This window comes from Mobula birostris, chromosome 4, assembly GCF_030028105.1.
Source record: "Mobula birostris isolate sMobBir1 chromosome 4, sMobBir1.hap1, whole genome shotgun sequence".
Lineage (NCBI taxonomy): Eukaryota > Metazoa > Chordata > Chondrichthyes > Myliobatiformes > Myliobatidae > Mobula > Mobula birostris.
This window is the reverse complement of record NC_092373.1, coordinates 93,853,012-93,872,425: the sequence shown is the minus strand read 5'-3', so window position 1 is coordinate 93,872,425 and position 19,414 is coordinate 93,853,012. Positions and strand designations below refer to the sequence as shown.

Here is a 19,414-nt window from a genome sequence, read left to right as displayed (position 1 = left end):
AAAATCCCCAATGATTATCATGACATTGCCTTTCTGACATACGTTTTCTATCTCCTGCTGTAATTTGTAATCCACATCCCGGCTGCTGTTTGGAGGCCTGTATGCAATTGCCATTAGGGTCCTTTTACTCTTGCCATTTCTTAACTCAACCCATAGAGACTTACACCTTCCGATCCCATGTCATCTCTTTCTAATGATTTAATATTATTTCTTATACACAGGGCCATACCACCCCCTCTGCCTACTAACCTATCTTTCTGATACGCCATCTATCCTTGGACATTCAGCTCCCAATGGCAGCCATCCTTTAGCCAAGTTTCAGAGATGGCCACAACATCATACTTGCCAATCTGTAGCTGAATTTGAAGATCGTCCATTTTATTTCTTATGCTGCGTGCATTCAAATAAAACAGTCTCAGTCCAGTATTTGTTGCTTTCTGTTTTAACTACACCACACCTCTATTGCCCTGTAACTCATGCCACTGACTGTGATTATGCCACCTGCCTGTCCTTTCTATCATCCCTGTTGCATGATTTATTTCTGTTTTCCCCTTCCTCAGCCCTATCACTCCGGTTCCCATTCCCTGCCAAATTAGTTTAAACCCTCCCTAACAGCTCTATTAAACCTGCCTGCCAGGATATTGGACCCCTTTGGGTTCAGGTGTAACCCGTCTTTTTTGTACGGGTGGTACCTCCCCCAGAAGATGCCCCAATGATCCAGGAACCCTAAATCCTGCCCCCTACACCAGTCTCTCAGTCACGCATTAGTACACCTGATCATGCTATTCTTGCACTCATTAGCACGTGGCACAGGCAGCAATCTTGAGATTACTACCCTGGAGGACCTGCTTTTCAGCTTCCTACCCAACTCCCTGAATTCTCTCTTCAGGACTTTCTCCCTTTTTCTACCAATGTGTACCAAAACTTCTGGTTGTTCACCCGCTCCTTTCAGAATACTCTGTACCCGATCTGAGACGTCCCATACCCTGGCACCTGGGAGGCAACATACCATGCGGGTATCTCGGTCAGGCTGACAGAACCTCCTGTCTGTTCCCCTCACTGTGGAATCCCCTATGACTACCGCATTCCTCATCTCCCCCTTCTGCACCTCGGAACCAGGCTCAGTGCCAGAGACCCGAACGCTGTGGTTGTCCTCTGTCAGGTCATCCCCCTCAACAGCATCCAAAACGAGATAATGATTACTGAGGGGGATGGCCACGGGGGTGCTCTCTAGTATCTGAGCTAATTAATTCACAAAACAGGTTGAAAATTCTGATGCTGGCTCAACAGTGGAAGGCAATTTCCTGTTCCTTATTACATAACAAGGTTGTTGTCATCCACCCAAGGCTTAAGAACAAGTGAAGAATTTTTAATTTGGTGAGCTGTTCAGGAATGGGTGATTTTGTTTTATTGACTACATCAATGCAATGCATGTGCAGCAGTTATTTTATTTGCAGAAAAAATTCAAAATAAATTTATTATCAAAGTACATATGTCACCATATACAACCCTGAGATTAATTTTCTTGTGGGCATACTCAATAAATCTATAGATAATAGCTGTAACAGAATCAGTGAAAGACTGCCCAACTGAGGTGTTCAACCAGAGGACAAGAAAATGTGCAAATACAAAAAGAAGAAATAATAATAAATAAATAAGCAATAAATATTGATAACATGAGATGACGAGACCTAGAAAGTGAGTCCATACATTGTGGAAGCAGTTCAGTAAAGTTGAGTGATATTATCCCTCTTAGTTCGAGAGCCTGATGGTTAGGGGATAGTAACTGTTTCTGAACTTGGTGGTGAGAGTCCTGAGGCTTCTGTACCACCTTCCTGATGGCAGCAGTGAGAAGAGAGCATGGCCTGGGTGATGGGAGACCCTGATGATGGGTGCTGTTTTCCTTCCACAATGCTCCATGTAGATGTGCTCATTGGTTGGGAGGGCTTTGCCCATGGTGGACTGGGCCTTACCCTTGACTTTTTGTAGGATTTTCTGTTCAAGGGTGTTGGTGTTTCCATAATGGGCTGAGATGCAATCGGTCAATATACTTGTCCACTGCACTCCTGGAATGTTTTAGATGTCATGCAGAATCTTCGCAAACTCCTAAGGAAGTAGAGGTGGTGCCGTGCTTTCTTCGAAATTGCATGTACGTGCTGGGCCCATGATTATAGTAAAAGTCCTTTTACCATAAAAATTCAGACTCAAACAAGACTGGCATCCAAAATTACTTCATGTAGGGAAAAGTGAATAATTAAAGTAATTAAGGAATAACAGTGGTCTGATATATTTGTGGGAGTCCTAGGGATCAAAGTGTATTGTTGAAAACCCATAGCCACTACCAAATTTGTTAATGAATTTGTCGATTGGAATTTCAGACTAATTATAGTGGTAGGTATACAACCATGATTTGAATCCAGCTGCTGTAGTGTTAGGGGCATAATTTGTGCTTTGAAACCTTAAAGTGGAGCAGAACAGTTTTATATCTAATAGACAATAGGTGTATGAGTAGGCCATTTGGCCCTTCAAGCCAGCACCGCCATTCACTGTGATCATGGCTGATTATCCACAATCAGTACCCTGTCCCTGCCTTCTCCCCATATCCCTTGACTCTGTTATCTTTAAGAACTCTATCTAACTCTTTCTTGAAAGCATCCAGAGAACTGGCCTCCACAGCCTTCTGAGGCAGAGCATTCTACAGAACCACAACCCTCTGTGTGAAAAAGTTTTTCCTCAACTCCGTTCTAAATGGTCTACCCCTTATTCTTAAACTGTGGCCTCTGGTTCTGGACTCCCCCAACATCGGGAACATGTTTCCTGCCTCCAGCGTGTCCAATCCCTTAATAATCTTATGTTTCAATCAGATCCCCTCTCATCCTTCTAAATTCCAGTGTCTACAAGCCCAGTCGCTCCAATCTTTCAACATATGACATTCCCGCCATCCCTAGAATTAACCCAGTGAACCTACGCTGCACTCCCTGTTTAAAAGCTTGCTGTTTACAGCATGTGACCAACAAACTTACTGGAAATATTCAGCATGTTTTATTCAGGATACGTCTGTGAATACAAAACAGGAAATGGGTATTTTAGACCACTGCTGTAGCTGGTATTCCTCCTTATTTTTTAAAAAAACAGTCTGATGTTTTGGATAAAGACAAAATGCTGGAAACACTCAGGTCGGGTAGCATCTGTGGAGGAAGAAATGGTTAACATTTGGGTCTGAAACTCTTATTCAGAACTGGACTCGCTCGCTTTAGGTCGCATCTGGAATTTCCAGTTGGCGGACGATTTCCCTTCACACCGCTCTGACATAATGGGAAATCGTACTCAGCAGGTTATAGCAGTGGTTTGCCTCTGCCTACTGCTGGATGAGTTTAAAGAGATCACCACCTCTTGCAGTGGATGACCAGGACATCTCTGTGCCTTGTCGTGCTCTTAGCGCTCCACAACGCCTGCTGGCCTGCTTTCTTGACCGTTGGACCATTAATCAACCTCCTCTGCTCCATCTGCCAGAGCCAGACTTCACACACTGGGATAGGCAGATCCCCTACCTCACTGAGGGTCGAAGACCCGCGGCTACCCTCACCTGGTTTGGCCCGTCTGTCGAGATGGTTTACCGGGGTGTGGCCGCTGTGCGTGCTACAGCTACTTGGAGCCACAGGTGAGAGCTGAGCGCCAGGTGGGCACCAAAGGTGGACGAGCTGCCCTGAAAAAGGGCATGGCAGGCCCCCCCCACCAGAGGTGCTACCCCTCCCTAGACACCACATGCACCCCAGAACTGGACTAGGAAAGTAAAAACTCCAGAACAGAAGGTGGAGCACTGAGTGAAACAAAGAGCATATCTGCAATAGGATCAAATGAGTTAATGTAGCAGTTAGGATCAGATTATGATTCTGACTGTATTGGTTTGCTAATAGCTAGACTGTGAAACATGCTGAGTAGATTAGACGATACTTGTAGAAAGAAAAGCTAAAGTTATAACCAGCAGAAATGGTCAGTTCTGATAGAGTTAGAAAAAAGGGGAGTTAACTAATGTTTGAGAATTCAGTATTGAGTCCAGGAGAAAGCAATGCACCCAGGTAGAGGATGAGATGTTTGTTCCTCTAACTTGCACTGGGTCTCGTAACCAACAGCTATATCAAAGTGAAGGTGGATTGAGGAACTGCTGTGGCTCTGGGTAACTCCTGAGCACTAAGCATGGCTGTTCTGCAAAACATTCTCCCTGTCTGCTTTTGGTTTCTCCAAGTAGAGGAAACCACATTGGGAACACAAAATGTAGTACATCAGATATGTAAGTAAATTGCTGTTTGGAGGATCATTTAATCCTAGGTTTTGTATCTCCTCACACTGCAAGGTGTAGAGCTAGTCTTTGCAATTTCTGCCATCTCCAGCAGTATTCCATCAATAGATGCCCTTTGTTATTCTTTAGGACGCTGCTCTGTCCTAGCCAACCACTTGACTTTTCGTACTTAGTAATCAGAGTAGGAATGCAGTTGGGTGGCTGTGATCTCTGTGACCTCCAATACTGTTATAACAACTGAAAGTAAACCTGAACAACAACACTTTATCCACCTGGGCACATGGCAACCTTCTGGACTCTAATGAATTCTTCAACTTTACATATCACACTTGTAGCAAATTTGTGGATGACACAAAGATAGCTGGAGGGGCAGATAGTGTTGAGGAAGTAAGGAGTTTGCAGAAGGACTTGGACAGATTGAAAGAATGGGCAAAGAAGTGGCAGATGGAATACAGCGTAAATGTGTGTGGTATTGCACTTTGGCAGAAGGAATACAGGTGTAGAGTATTTTCTAAATAGAGAGAAAATTAAGAAATCAGAGGTGCAAAGGTACTTGGAAGTCCTTGTGCAGGGTTCTGTAAAGGTTAAGTTGGTAGTAAAGAAGGCAAGTGCAATTTTAGCATTCTTTTCAAGAGGACTAAAATGTAAAAGCAGGGATGTAACGCTGAGGCTTTAAAAGGCATTAGCACTTTGGCTCGGTTTTGCTTTTTCTGTAGGTACAGTCTGGCCCCGTGGGCATCTCCACAGCCCTGATGTTAGCACATATTACCCAGAGAAAGCAGAATAATCGGATTTTAATTTCTACATTAACTCACTTGGTATCATCCCAACAGAGATATTCCCTTTGTTCTACCATACCCATTCTTCTGCTGAAAAGCTTGTTTTCTTTCATTCTCAGTTCTGTCAAAGCATCTTGGACTTGAAATACTAATGGTTCTCTTTCCATATCTGCTGCCGTATCTGACTGTACCTGGCATTTTCTGTTTTAATTTTAGATTCTCAGATTCTGAATGGCTTTTGATTTTCACTGGTGTTATGGGTATTTGATACCTTGATGAGAATTTTGAACATTTTTCCAAGTTGAAATAACATTCAGTCTGGTTCTACCTTAAATCTTCCAGTCTTTGTTGTGCATTGATTGTTTGTTGCTGATTGTCCTGACATGGCAGTCACTAACTTGTAACCGTTTAACTGTGTGCTTTTCCGTAGAACAGCTGTACCACTCCTTTCACTATGTTCATTGCAACTATATCTCTATACGTTTCAATGCAGTGCCTTTAATTGCATTTATTTGCTTAGAAATGTAAGAAGACTACAATTATGTACCTACATAGGTTGTAGTGATTGATATTCTCAACCGGTATGTAATCACCAACAGTCACAAATTTGTATGAAATTCTGTGCCTGTAATTTCCCCATTTATAATTAAATAGAATGTTAGTGCTTGAATCCTGGTCAATACAAAGCTAATATTACCCTATAATACTTTGCTTCTAATTACCCAGGTATCCTCCGAGACCTCAACAGCTCCAATTAGGATTTGCAATAAACCCTGTGAAATTCAATGCTAAATCTGTAGTTCAAAGTAAATATTAGCAAAATGCATATGTCACCATATACAACCCTGAGATTCGTTTTGCTGCAGGCAATCACAGTAAGTACAAGAAACACAGTAGAATTAATGAAAGACCACACCCAATAGGGTGGACAACAACCAATGTTAAAAAAATGAATATAAAAAATGCAAATATAAAAAAAGAGGAAAAATAGCAGGTTAATAAGCAATAAATATCGAGAGCCTAAGATGAAGAGACCTTGAAAGTGAGTCAAGTTCAGTGGGAGCAGTTCATTGATGGGGCAAGTGAAGCTGAGTGACGTTAGCCCCTCTAGTTCAAGAGCCTGATAATTGATAACAGTTCTTGAGAGCATGGCCTGGATGTTGGGGCTCTTGATGATGGATGCTGCTTTCCTGCAACACCACTCCTTTAGATGTGCTTGGTGGTGGGGAGGATTTTACCTGTGATGGACTGGGCTGTATCCACTAATTTTTGTTGGCTTTTCCATTCAAAGGCATTGGTGTTTCCATACCAGGCTGTGATCCAGCCAGTCAGTATACTCTCCACCACACACCTGTAGAAGTTTGTCAAAGTTTAGACGATATGCCAAATCTTTGCAAACTTTGAAGAAAGTAGGGGTGCTGTCGTGCTCTCTTTATAATGGCACTTGTGTTCTGAACCCAGGACAGATCCTCTGAAATGATAACACCAAGGAATTTAAAGTTGCTGACCCTCTTTACCCCTGATTTCCCCACCTCTGATGAAGACTGGCTCATGAATCACTGCTTTTTCCCTCCTTGTCATTGTTATATTTCAGTTAAATCTGCAATTGTGTTCATGATAATAAAGTACAATATTTGCATTTACCTTTGTAATCAACACAATAGTTAATTATTTCACTTAGAGCATTGTACTTGTAATCAATACCTTAAATAATTCAATTGAAACTTTCTAATTATGTTGATTATTATGCAGTATGTAGTTAGTAATTGTCTGCATTATAATGAGAGTTAAAGCTGTAAATACATTCAAGTATAATCCATTACAAAACCAGTATTTACACTGTGTTATCCAGGAGAATGGCTATTTTATGTAAATAGTATTAATTAGGCAATTACACCCATTACATTTCTAGCAAAAAACATTATTTAGTATAAAATTTGTAATTATCTTATTATCACCATTCTATCTTTCAAAATGAATCATTAACCAAACAATAATCACTTGTCCCACTATGATAATTTTAATGTTTGATTTTATCTGATGGTGAAGAACCTTGAGATATTTTACATTATAATCCAATACATTATACCTGCATATAAATCCAGTTCAGAAACTGCAATTGTTCCATTACAATTCTTATAATTGTCAACACAATAATAGTCAACACAAAGGCTATAATTGTATCACACTTTAATTCAGTAAACAGCTTCTAATTAAGTCTATAATCCAATATCAAAAACTGTAGTTAACCCCATTGTAATGTATTGTACTCATTGTACATACTCCATACAACCTCATACAAAATCTAATATTTTTATATAATCTGATAGGAAGCTGTAATTATCTTCAGATGAATCCATTATAAAATCTATAATTACGCCTATGTTCCATTGCTAAGTGCTTATCCAAGCGTAATTCAGTTGAAAACATCTAACCACAATGACAATTCTATTCACCTCCATTTATAATCTGCATTAAAGCACCACAATGATATCTCTGATCCAGTACAAAGCATGTGAATGTATCTTAATCTGGTATTAAGGCCAAACCTATCATTAAGCACATTTTAACCTAATGCAAAAATTGCAGTTACCCCATCGTTTACAATCCAGAATTTGTCATATTCCACAGTAATCCAGTGTAAAGCTTCTGAGGATGTGTTTGAATAATTGAACTGGAATATTTTAATCACCTACATTATAAAAATACAGCCCTCAACAAGATTATTGATTATCTGGTAGTCCAATTGAAGCAGACTACTCACTATGTATGTGCCTACCAGCAACCACCTATTCGCACTAATGCTACGTTAATTTCAACTTTTATTCTCCCCATATTCCCATCAACTCCCCCCACATTCTATCACTCTTCTATACACGAAGGGCAATTTATAGTGGTGACTAAGCCTACCAACTCGCATACCTTTGGGATGTGGTCAGAAATTGGAGCACCTGAAGGAAAACCTCATAGTCATGAAGAACATGCAAACTCCACAATGTTTCAGAAGGATCATCTCTTTTCTAAACTGGAAAGAGGAGGAGTTCAACTGATATTATTTTTGTTCCTTAAGAAAACTGTCCAATCTTGAATCTTTGAACTGCCTCCATTGCAGACTTCTGCCAACTGAAGTAAGGACCAAAACTATGTACCTGCAGAATCCCGTATCTGGCCTTACTATAGTCCTGTTGAGTTCTAACAAGAATTCCTAATTAGTGTACTTTAATTCCTTGCAGTACAATCCAAACATTAATTGCAATATGCTAATATTTGTGTATGGTCCATCTCTCTATTCACAAGTACTTGTACTCTTACCAAAATGAATAACCTTGTATTATCTTGCATTAGCAATCTTGCCCCTTCACTTTGATGAAATCCCTTTGCAGTCTGAGCCTGCTTTGTAACTTTTCTTCCTTGTTTCATCAGCAAACTAGGATGCACTACAATGTATTGGAGAACCAGTAAGGACACCTCTATGTAAATATGACTGTTTAGTTTTAATCCAATCCAAAAAGAAACTATTGCAGAGATCTGTAATCCCACCTTTTGTAAAATATTTTTTAAATAAGATGTGTAACTATTATAATTCATCAGAAATTTTAGTTACACTAATGTGCAATGTCCATGGTCTTTGAAATATACCAAAGCACAGTTTTATACACAAGTAAAATCCAGGGCAACTGTTGTAATCACTTCATCTATAACCTGTGTTAAAACCAGTAATTATCCAATTATGAATGCACAAACCCTACAACTGCTATTTCAAATAATGCAGTGCTTGATGAAATGGAAGGCATTCAGTTAGAATGTTTGGGGGCCAACGAGGAAATGTTCCATTGAAATGAAAAGGTAACGCATCCAAAGCTAATCTGTTGCTCTTTTCAGTTTTCATAGATACCTTGGCCATGAATGTAGACCGCAGAACTGTGATAGTTACAAAACCTGGAAAAGTAATTTTCTGAACATATTTTTAGACTTCATAGAGAAATAGGCAAGATCATGATAAATGTTTGGGAGACAGTGCATTATAAGCAATACATTTTTATTTTAAACTATTTCACTTTTCCCACACTTGCTTTTCAAACCTTTCATGTCTTTTGCCAGCTCTCAGATCAAACTTTTCCCACATTCTCTGCAACTTCGACTCTCTCATGTGCCATTTGCACCCCCAAACCCAATTCTGCTACTCGCCACTGACTCTGGAGGTAGTTTAGTGGCTGGTTCCCCCATAGCCCAGTGTCCCTTTGGTGTAAGTGAAGCCAGTGGAAATTGGCACAGATCTGAGGAGAATGTGTACAGTCCAAACAGGTAGCATAGGAGGTTGGATACTGTTGTTAGAGCAGTGAGGCAGCATGGTGTACATATCATCAGACCTCAAACGCAGTAAGGCAAATAGAAAAGGTGGTCAGGAAAGCACATGATCAGTGTAGAGATGGTTGGGCCAAAGGGCTTGCTTCTGTGTTCACCATATGTGACTCTGTATGGCTAGCTTAGTTCTATAACTATAGAATAGACCAAGTTTATGCTCAGGCTTTATGATACAGTAACTTAGCTTTTGGAGAAATGTGAACAATTCTTCATGCTTTAGCAGGGTAAGAGAGAAACCTAGGGGAGCTAATAAGATGAGGTATGAAGGTTGGGACTGTTAGACAGAAAAGATTGAGGGCAAAGTTGTACAGATCTTTAAGGTGTCAAGAGAATTTGGTAGAGTAGGTGGATGAAATATTATTCCATCTAGAAAGTAGATGAGTAACCAGAGACTGGAAATTATTGGCTATAGATCTGGCAATGGATGTTTCCACTCATGGTTCCTGGAACACTCACCCTGAAAGGTAATGGAAGCTTATTCCATAAATCATTTTAAAATTGGAATTGCTTGAGAATGAAGAACTTACAGGGTCACAGACAAATAAAATGGGATATGCAGCTGGGTATTTGCTCAGAAATAATACTGACACAAGGGTCCAACTTTAAAAACAAAGAAAGATGATGAAAGCAAGCTAGGTAAGAATATAACAGTAAGAGCTTGGACAAATATATGAAAAGGAAGTCCTTTAGTGCATCATCCTTTGAAATACTAATAGGAAATAAAGAAACGAGACTTTGAATAAATATCTTGTAGATGTTTTCCTGTTGGAAGGCACTGAAAAAGATTCCAATAATAGAAGAAAATCAGAAATAAATGGAATGGAAGAACATTAAACAATTGCTATCACTGGGAAAAGGCATCAGAAAAAAATGGAAAAATAGATGTCTTAGATGGGGTGGAATTTGTTATGTGTGTCCAGGAAGGATTCCTGAGAAGGTATGTGATCAGGTGATAGGGCTGTTGGTGGGCAAGCATTTTGGAGTCAGTGACCACAACTCTGACCTTCAGCATAGCTGTGGACAGGGGTAGCAGCAGATCATATGGGAAATTATTTAATTGAGAGAGGGTGAATTATGCTTTTAGGCAGGAATTTGGGAGTGTAAATTGGGAATAGATGTACACAGGGAAACACGCAAAGGAAATGCAGAGGTTGTTTCGGGAGCACTTCTGGATTGGTTTGCCCCATTGAGGCAGGGAAAAGGGTGGTAGGGTGATGGAACTATGATTGACAAGAGATGTGGAATATTAGTCAAGAGGATAAAGAAAGAAGCTTACCTAAGGTTTAGGAGCAAAAATCAGACAGGGCTCTGGAGAACTACAAGGTAGCAAGGAAGGAGCTTAAGAATGTACTTGGAGCTGAATGGGGGAACGAGAAGGCCTTGGTGAGTACAATTAAGGAAAACCTCAAAGTGTTCCACATGTGAAGAGCAGGAACATGACTAGAATGAGGATAGGACAGATCATGAATTGAAGAGAAACATTTACTCAGGAGGAAGAAGGAAGCATACTTGAAGTTTAGGAAGCAAACATTAGGCAAAGTGTGGAGAGTTACTGAGATAGCCAGGAAGAAGCTTAGGAAGGGACTTGGGAGAGCTAGAAAGGAATAAAAGAAGGATTTTGTGTGTAGGATTATGGAAACCCCCAAGGCATCTACATGTACTTGAAGGGCAGGAGAATGTGGGTAGGACTGCTCACAGTTAAAGGGGTAAATGTACCTGAAAGTGGAGGAACTTCTTAATGAGTACTTTGCTGCATTGTTCACCAGGGCTGAGACTGATGAATGTGAAGTCAGTGCCAAAGAGGCTAATGTGCTGGAGGCATGTCGAGGTTGAGAGGGAGGCAGTGTTAGAGCTTCCCTGTTAGAAAATCCCTGAGCCTGGACGGCATATACCCCAAGTTACTGCAGGAAGCGAGGGAAGAGATTGCTGTGGCATTGATGATGATCTTTGTGTCCTCCCTGGCCACAGGAGCAGTACTGATGGATTGGAGGATGGCAAATGTTGTTCCATTGTTAAAGAGGGAGTAACAGGATAAACTTGCGAGTTATATACCAGAGAGTCTTACATCATTGGTTGGCAAGCTACTGGAGAGGATTTTTAGGGACAGGTTATACGAGCATTTGGAAAAGTATAGTCTTATTAGGGATAGCTATCATGGCTTTGTGAGGGGCAGCCATGCCTCATGAGCCCAGTTGAGTTTTTTTGAGGAATTGATAAAGGTAGAGCGGTGGATGTGGTGTATGTCGATTTTAGTAAGGCATTCAACAAGGTTCCCCATTCAGAAAGTTAGGAGGCATGGGAACTTGGCTGTGTGGATTCAGAATTGACTTGCACATAGAAGACAGGGTGGCAGTAGATGGAACATATTCTACTTGGAGGGTGGTGAGCAATAGGGTTTACATGGACCCCTGCTCTTTGTAATTTTTTTTATAAGTGACTTGGATGGGGAAATGGATATTACAAGAAGGTTGGTGGTGTTGTGGGTAGTGTAGAGTGTTTTCATTAGTTACAACAGTATATAGACGGGATCAGAGCAGGGCGGAGAAAGTAGCAGATAGAGTTCAATCTCGAAAAGTGTGAAGTGATCCCTCCAAGTTGCTGTGTAAGTTGATAGGGTGGTTATGAAGGTGTATGGTGTGTTGGTCTTCATTAGTTGGGGGATTGAGTTCAAGAGCCGCGAGGTAATGTTGCAGTTCCATAAAACTCTGGTTAGACCACACCTGGAGTATTGTGTTCAGTTCTGGTTGTCCCATTATAGGAAGGATATGGAAGTTTCGGAGAGGAGACTTACCAGGATGCTGCCTGGATTAGTGAGATGGTGCTTTTCTCTTGGAGCGAAGGTGGTTGAGAGGTGACTTGATAAGGGGGTATTAGATCATGAGATGCATAGACAGAATGGACAGCCAACATCTTTCTCCCAGGGCAGCAGTGGCCAATACCAGATGATATGTGTTTAAGGTGAGTGGAGGAAAGTTTTAGGGGAGACTAAAACTTGTTATAGTTTTTCAACAAGGATTTGCCCTTTTAAGATGGAGATGAAGATAATTTTTTTTTCTGCTCACAGGTTCGTGAAACAGAGTGCTACAAGTCATGATGCATTGTCCAAGCCAGCCTCGACTATGATTATATTGTTGTCCTACTGGGGTGTCGAGGGGAATGGAGAACAAACAGGGAAGTGGAATTGGGGCTGAGGTTAGATCAGACTGAATAATAGAGGCGGCTCATTGGGCCTAATCTGCTGCAATTCCTTATGTATTTAATTTATGATGAGGTCTAAATATCATAGAAACATGTATTGTAAATATTGTAATTACAGCTCAACACAGGGGCTGTCCAGTATATAGATGTTAATTGCTCATTATAATCAATCATAAAGTTTGTATAATCTAATATAAAATATGCAATTACTCTTTGATGTGATTCAATAGAGGGTGCAACTTAATAATTATACTTTCAAATAACAGTAACTATTCTGTATAATCTGGAAGAATATCTGTAACTATTCTCATAAAATGAGTGAAAATTGTCTGTGTAATCCAGCCCATCCTTTAGTTACTTCATTACAATCCCATGGTGAAGTACACGCCAGTACAAAACCTGTAAACACTGCCCCAATTCAGTTCAAAGCTTTCAATTGCCTGTATAATCCATTAGAAGAGCTGTAATTATCTCCTCATTATACAGCAGGTGCAGAAATATTCATTATAATTCAATGTAATTACCTTTGTTATATTCCGGCACAAAATGTCTCTTCAAAAACATTGTTGTAATAAAATTGTAATCAAGTGTGAAATCGGTAATGACATAATTGGGGTACACAGTAGAAAGGTTGTAACTGTCTTCATTTTAATCTGTCATGTAGCGTGTAATCACACCTCTGAATAACCTAATACCCAGTGAGATCTGCTGCTGCTGTAGCCCATTCGACGTGCTCTTCTGCATACCACCGTTGTAATGCTTTCCTGTCAACTTACACCAGCCTCTCCATTCTCCTCTGACCTCTCTCAGTAACAAGGCATTTTTGTCTACAGAACTGCTGCTCGCTGGCTATTATCACACTATTCTCTGTAAACTCTAGAGACTGCTGTGTGTGAAAATTTCAGGAGACTAGTGGTTTCTGAGATAGTCAAAACACCCCACCTGTAACCAACAGTCAGTCACTTAGATCCCATTCTTCCCCATTCTGATGTTTGGTTTGAACAACAGCTGAACCTCGACCATTGCTGCATGCCTGTCTGCCAAGGGAAGGGAACGTCGACTCAGACCATGAGAGGCCTGCGTTGGGCATTTTCATGCCTTACAAGGTGCAGATTGGAAGTCTGTGTGGGGCGCCACTCCTCGCACAGACACTAGAGCAATGTGTGGTTAAGTGCCTTGCTTAAGGACACAAACACGCTGCCACAGCTAAGGCTCAAACTAGCGACCTTCAGATTACTAGACGAACGCCTTAACCACTTGGCCATGTGCCCAACACTGTCTGCCAAAGCAGGCCGAAAGAAAGTACAGTCGGCCCTCCTTATCCGCGAATTCCGCATGCACGAATTCAACCAACCCCGAATCGAGAAAAACCTCTTCCAGCACTTATTGTTCAAGCATGTACAGACTTTTTTTCTTGTCATTATTCCTTAAACAATGCAATATAACAACTATTTTACATAGCATTTGCATCATATTAGGTATTATAAGTAATCTTGAGATGATTTAAAGTATACAGGAGGATGTCAGTAGGTTATCCTGGATCGGGATTGGGAAAAAAAACGGAAGTTCTCTTACTAAGTCGGAACAGGTGCATCCGGTATTACTTAGCGTCAGTTAGTCAAACGTTTGTCTTAGTATATATTTTACCTTTCTATGCCTATAAAACACTTAAGAAGCGTATGTTTCAGCGTCAGGCTCGGGAGCAGAAGTTCCTGAGTTCGATCCAGTGACAGACCGCTCCTGAGCGTGCTCTCCATCCGTGCCGGGTTGATATGGAGGATCAAAAACCCAAAACCCAATAATCAAACCACTGCGTTATTTAGTAATAATTGTAGCTTTCATCGGGGAAGGGCTTTTCTCACTTTATGCTTTAAAATTGTTCTGATCGTTAACCGACTGTAGCCTAATGCTTTTCCAATGACCGATGGCGTTTCACCTCTTTCTGATCGCTTTATTATTTCCCCTTTATTTTAAATCGCGATCGTGATTATTTTGGTGAACAGAAACACTGCGGACTCAGAGCTCCGCTGCTGGGCCCTAATGCCCACCATATCGAGACAAGTTAAATAAGGTCTGGGGTTCCACTGGGTCCTAAGGTCCACCACATTGAGACAGGTTGAATAAGGGACTTGAGCATCCTTGTTTTTTGGTATCCGCGAGGGATCCCGGAACCAATCCCTCGCGGGTAAGGAGGGCCGACTGTAGTTCTCTTAAAACTGCATAATTAATACTCCATAATACTTGTCCAATTAAAACCAAAGACCAGCAGAATTTTATCTATTGTGTGTCTATTAGTACCTAGTGGTAGGTTCAACTTTGACATTGCTCTGGAATTTTTGTTAGTTGTAGAAATCTACAAAGGGTCAGTGATTCAAGATTAGTGCAGGATGTATGCATTGCTTTCCAGTGTTTTTTTTTTAAGAACTTGACTAGGTTGCAAAAAGAGCTATTGGTAGTTGGCTTATTATTGCCGTGTGTACCAAGACGCAGTGAAAATCTTTGTTTTGCGTACCATCCATACAGATCATTTGAAACATACTGCAAGTTCATTAAGGTAGGACAAAGGGAAAAACAATAACATTGCAGAATATACTGCTAGTTACCATTAGAGCACAGGCAGACAGTAAGCTGCAAAGCCTACAATGGGGTAGGTTGTGAGGTCAAGAGTTCGTCTTTATCATATGTGAGGTCCATTCAAGAGTCTCATGACCTTGAGCTGAGTGGTACCTGCAGAACAACTAATGCCATTTCCCATGGAATCCAGTTATTTAAAGGACCATAATAAGTTTTTGCTTGGATCTTTCCCCCATATTCTACTAGCGCACAACTTTCTGCTCATACATTACACCCTCAATAAAATTTCTGCTGTCTAGGCTTGTTTCCAGAGGGCATTTGGCAAGACTTAACCCTCACTGGATGACAAAGAAATGACAATATCAGCCTCAGTGCGGACCAAGTGACAGTGGGTACAGAACGGTTCTTCATCCAAGATGAAGAGACTTAGTCCCTTCTCTATTTGAAAATATTCTATTTTATTTTGGATTTCCAGTACTTGCAGATTTTTGATTTTCTTTCATGTGTTCATATCGACGCTTGTCAACAAGACTAACCTCATTGAGATCTATCATCTCAAGTGTAGCTTTGGATGTGACCGGACTGCTTTCCTCTCACAGCTGAAGTTGTCATCACCCTACGCTTTCTGCCTTTTGGGACTATTTAGGTTGCTGTGGCTGGCTATGACACATCACACTGTTTGCTGCTCACAGCTGCACTGGAAAGGCCACCCAACTTTTGAATAGCAAGGCGAGGCTTCGATAATGAAAAGAGAAATTGCTGGAAACATTCCACAGGTCAGACCACATCTGTGGGAAGAGAAAGTTAATATGCCTTGTGAAAGAGCCTTTCTTCAACCTAAAACATTACCTTTGATTCTCTTCCCAAGTTTTCATCATTTTCTCTCTTTACAGATGTTGGAAAAACAAAAAAAAACTTTCAGATTTCCACCAGCAGGGTGAGGCACCATCTTTTCTCTCAGCCCTCAAGAGCTGTTCTGTAAACAGTCATTAATATTGCCTTAAAGTTGCAATCACATGTCCAATATTCCATGATTTGCGAGACTTGCAGGCTTGTGCAGAGATACTGTAGGTACATATAAACTGCACCTCTTCATAATCTTGGTACTGAAGCTCATCTTCATAATCCTAGTACTGTATGCAGTGCTTCAAGTGCAGTCTAACCAAATTCTTCTACTCCATTTTCTTTGCCTTAAGACCAAAATTCTATTTGCCTGCCTAATCCTTATTACTTAAAAAGTGGTCTGTTCAATCAGTATCCAGCATGAAGTTAACAAACGAAGGAATTTTTCCATGGTCAATTCAAACAACCCTTCATAACTTCTTCATTCTGTGGATCACAGCTGCTTGTCACCTGTCAGGTGTCATATGACCCTTGAAGGGAGTCTATTCTACTGTATAGAATCAGGGTGGATGTGGTGCAGTGTACTGTGTAGAATCGGCGGGATGGATGTCTTGTGGTGGACTGCATGGAATCGGTGGGGCGGATGTCGTGTGGTGTACTGTATGGAATCGGCGGGGTTGATGTCATGTGGCGGACTTGATGTCATGTGGCGGACTGTATAGAATCGGCGGGGTGGATGTCGTGTGGCGGACTGTGTAGAATCGGCGGGGTGGAGCAGCAATTAGTGCTGCTAACGCGTGTCTTCTGGGACCCATGGTGGATCCTCTCATGGATGCGGAGTTTGCATGCGTTTCCTGTGATAACATCTGTTTCCTTGGATACTCCAGTTTCCTGCCACCTTGTAGCCTACCAGCAAGTCTTCACGAACAGGGGAAAGTCTGCAGGTGCCGGAAATCCAAAGCAACACACACAAAATGCTGAGGATCTCAGCAGGTCAGACAGCATCTGTGGAAATGAATACATAGTTGACGTTTCGGGCCTTCATCAGGACTCGGGTGGGAAAAGATGGGAAGTCAGAGTAAGAAGGTGGCGGAAGGTGATGAGGAAGTACAAGGTGGTAGGTGATTGGTGAAACCGGGAGAAGGGGAGGAGGTTAAGTAAAGAGCTGGAAGTTTGATTGGAGAAAGAGATAAAGGACTGTGGGAGGGACAATCTGACAGGAGAAGATAGAAAACCATGGAAGATAGGGAAGGAGGTGATAGGCTGGTAAGGAGATGAGGTGTAGGAGGGAAATGGGAATGGTGGGGGTGGGGGAACAATTACCTAAAGTTTGAAAATTGATGTTCATGGCAATTCTGATGGGGTCCCTTTTACAGTCCCGATCAAGGGTCTTCCCCAAAATGTCAACTGTTTCCTCTTTTCTATACATGCTGCCTGCCCTGCTGAGTTCCTCTAGCATTTAGTGTCTGTTGCTGGTAGGTTGGCTGACTGCTGTAAATTATCCCTTGGTGTAGGTAAGTGGGAAAGTTGAATAGAAACGAAGTTGATGGGCAGGGTTACAGGGAAATAGAAAAATGGGTTAATGGAATTGCTCTGCTGGGAGCTTGCATGGGCTCTGGGTCAAATAGCCTCTTCCTGTGATGTGATGTGTGACTTGAGTAAGGCTTTCCGATGGGGTGTATTATAGAGGTAGTTTATTTTCACTACTGCTTATACAGGACCTCTCACAGCATAGCTCGAGGTTTTGTACCATCCTTAATGCTCCTCCTCTACTTGGGGATCATGGAATAGATTCAGGGAATCAAAGGGCATGTTGCATTTCTTCAAGGAGGCTTTGAAAGCATCTTTGAATCTTTTTCTGTCTGAAACATCTGTTCATCTCATTTTCATATTTACTTATTTAGAGATACAGCGTTGAACAGGCGCTTCTGGGCCAACAAGCCACACCGCCCTGCACCACCACTAACCTAACCACAGCAGAATTTACAATGACCAACTCGCCAACCAACTGGTAGGTCTTTAGACTGTGGGAGGAAACTGGAGCACCCAGAGGAAACCCACATGGTCATGGAGAGAACATAAAACTCCTCACAGACGGTGGTGGGAATTGAATCTGGGTCACTGGTACTGTGAAGCGTAGTGCTAACCACTACACTGCCCGATACATTGCCTCAAATATCTCAGCATACCCACCCTACGGTGTTGTCTGTAATATTTTCCAAGCTGCTAGCTTGCAGTAGATGGCAATTGTGATACTGTATGGGTGTCCAACTGTGGAAGTTTAATTCAATGGTATGAGTAATTAGCCGTTAGCTCCTTTTCAATACCTTCTTCCCTCGTGGTCTGTAAATGCTTCATTCATTGACGGTGTTTGTATTTGAAATGTTCTGCATGTAGGTTTGCTTCCTGAAGGAAAATATAGCTGTAATAATGAATGAGATTGTGGAAAGGGGGAATGAGGGGCATACCTGTGAGTTTGCAGATATCGTCAGCTGCCCTATTGTTTAGGACTTGCATATCTTTGATAAATAAATTCTAGACATGAATAGAAGCGGAAGAAAGCAAGATTTCCATAGTGGCTGCTCTCTGAATTGCTTTGTTTGCAGGAGGTAGCAATTGTGAGAACTGCTGGTGACACTTAGCCCAGTTGGAGTGCATCTGAAAAACTGGGGGATACCTAGTATGGTGGATTGAGAGAGAGAATGGTAATGGAGAAGTTGAGGACTGAGTCTCTGTGCTGTTGTGGTGATTGAGTCATTGCCAATGTGTGTGAGAAACAATACAAAAAGGGGTTAGAGGATGTTGTAGAAGCTGTGTGTGTGTGTCAGAGATAGAGAGAGACCAAGGGAGCAAATGTCTATTTTAAAGGCCTTTTGATGGCTCAGTCATATGTGATTTACCAGAAATGACAGAATATAGTGAGTACTTCAAATGGAAGGACAAGCATGGTTATAGCGTTTCTCTGAGTGTAAGCTGTTTGATGAACCATTGGATCTCTCCACAACCAAGACACAGAAAACCTGGATTACACTACTTTTGTATCTTCTTGTCGCCACCACTGTCCTTGATGTGGATTCTTCTGACATTCTAGAAGTTTCAGTGATGTACTTCTGCTCAGGACCTCATGCCTCTGAGATTATTCATTGAAGAACTGAGTAAACAGAACACATCTATTCTCTTGTTCTCTTTTTCATCCTCAGTGACCTGGGCCTTCATTGAAGTTGAGCAACTTTCACGGACGGTTTAGTTAGCTAAGGAAGCTTTCTAGTTCCATTTCCTCTTTATACAAATCTAAAGAGTTCATGTTAAGTTGGGTTCTTCTATCATGCTGTTAGCTACTGGGCTACAAACAGGG

At 41.4% G+C, this 19,414-nt stretch overlaps 1 protein-coding gene across 4 annotated transcripts in view; it reads left to right on the top strand.

Annotated features, from left to right (window-relative positions):
* LOC140196486 (AMMECR1-like protein) overlaps positions 1 to 19,414 on the top strand; it is a 79,725-nt gene that overhangs the window by 17,419 nt on the left and 42,892 nt on the right. Inside the window, exon 3 of one of the 4 annotated variants that reach the window (XM_072255782.1) lies at positions 17,964 to 18,070. The exons of the other annotated variants lie outside the window; for them this stretch is intronic. The gene's annotated coding sequence lies outside the window, so the exon portion shown is untranslated. The remainder of the gene's footprint in view (positions 1 to 17,963; positions 18,071 to 19,414) is intronic. 4 annotated transcript variants of the gene reach the window in all.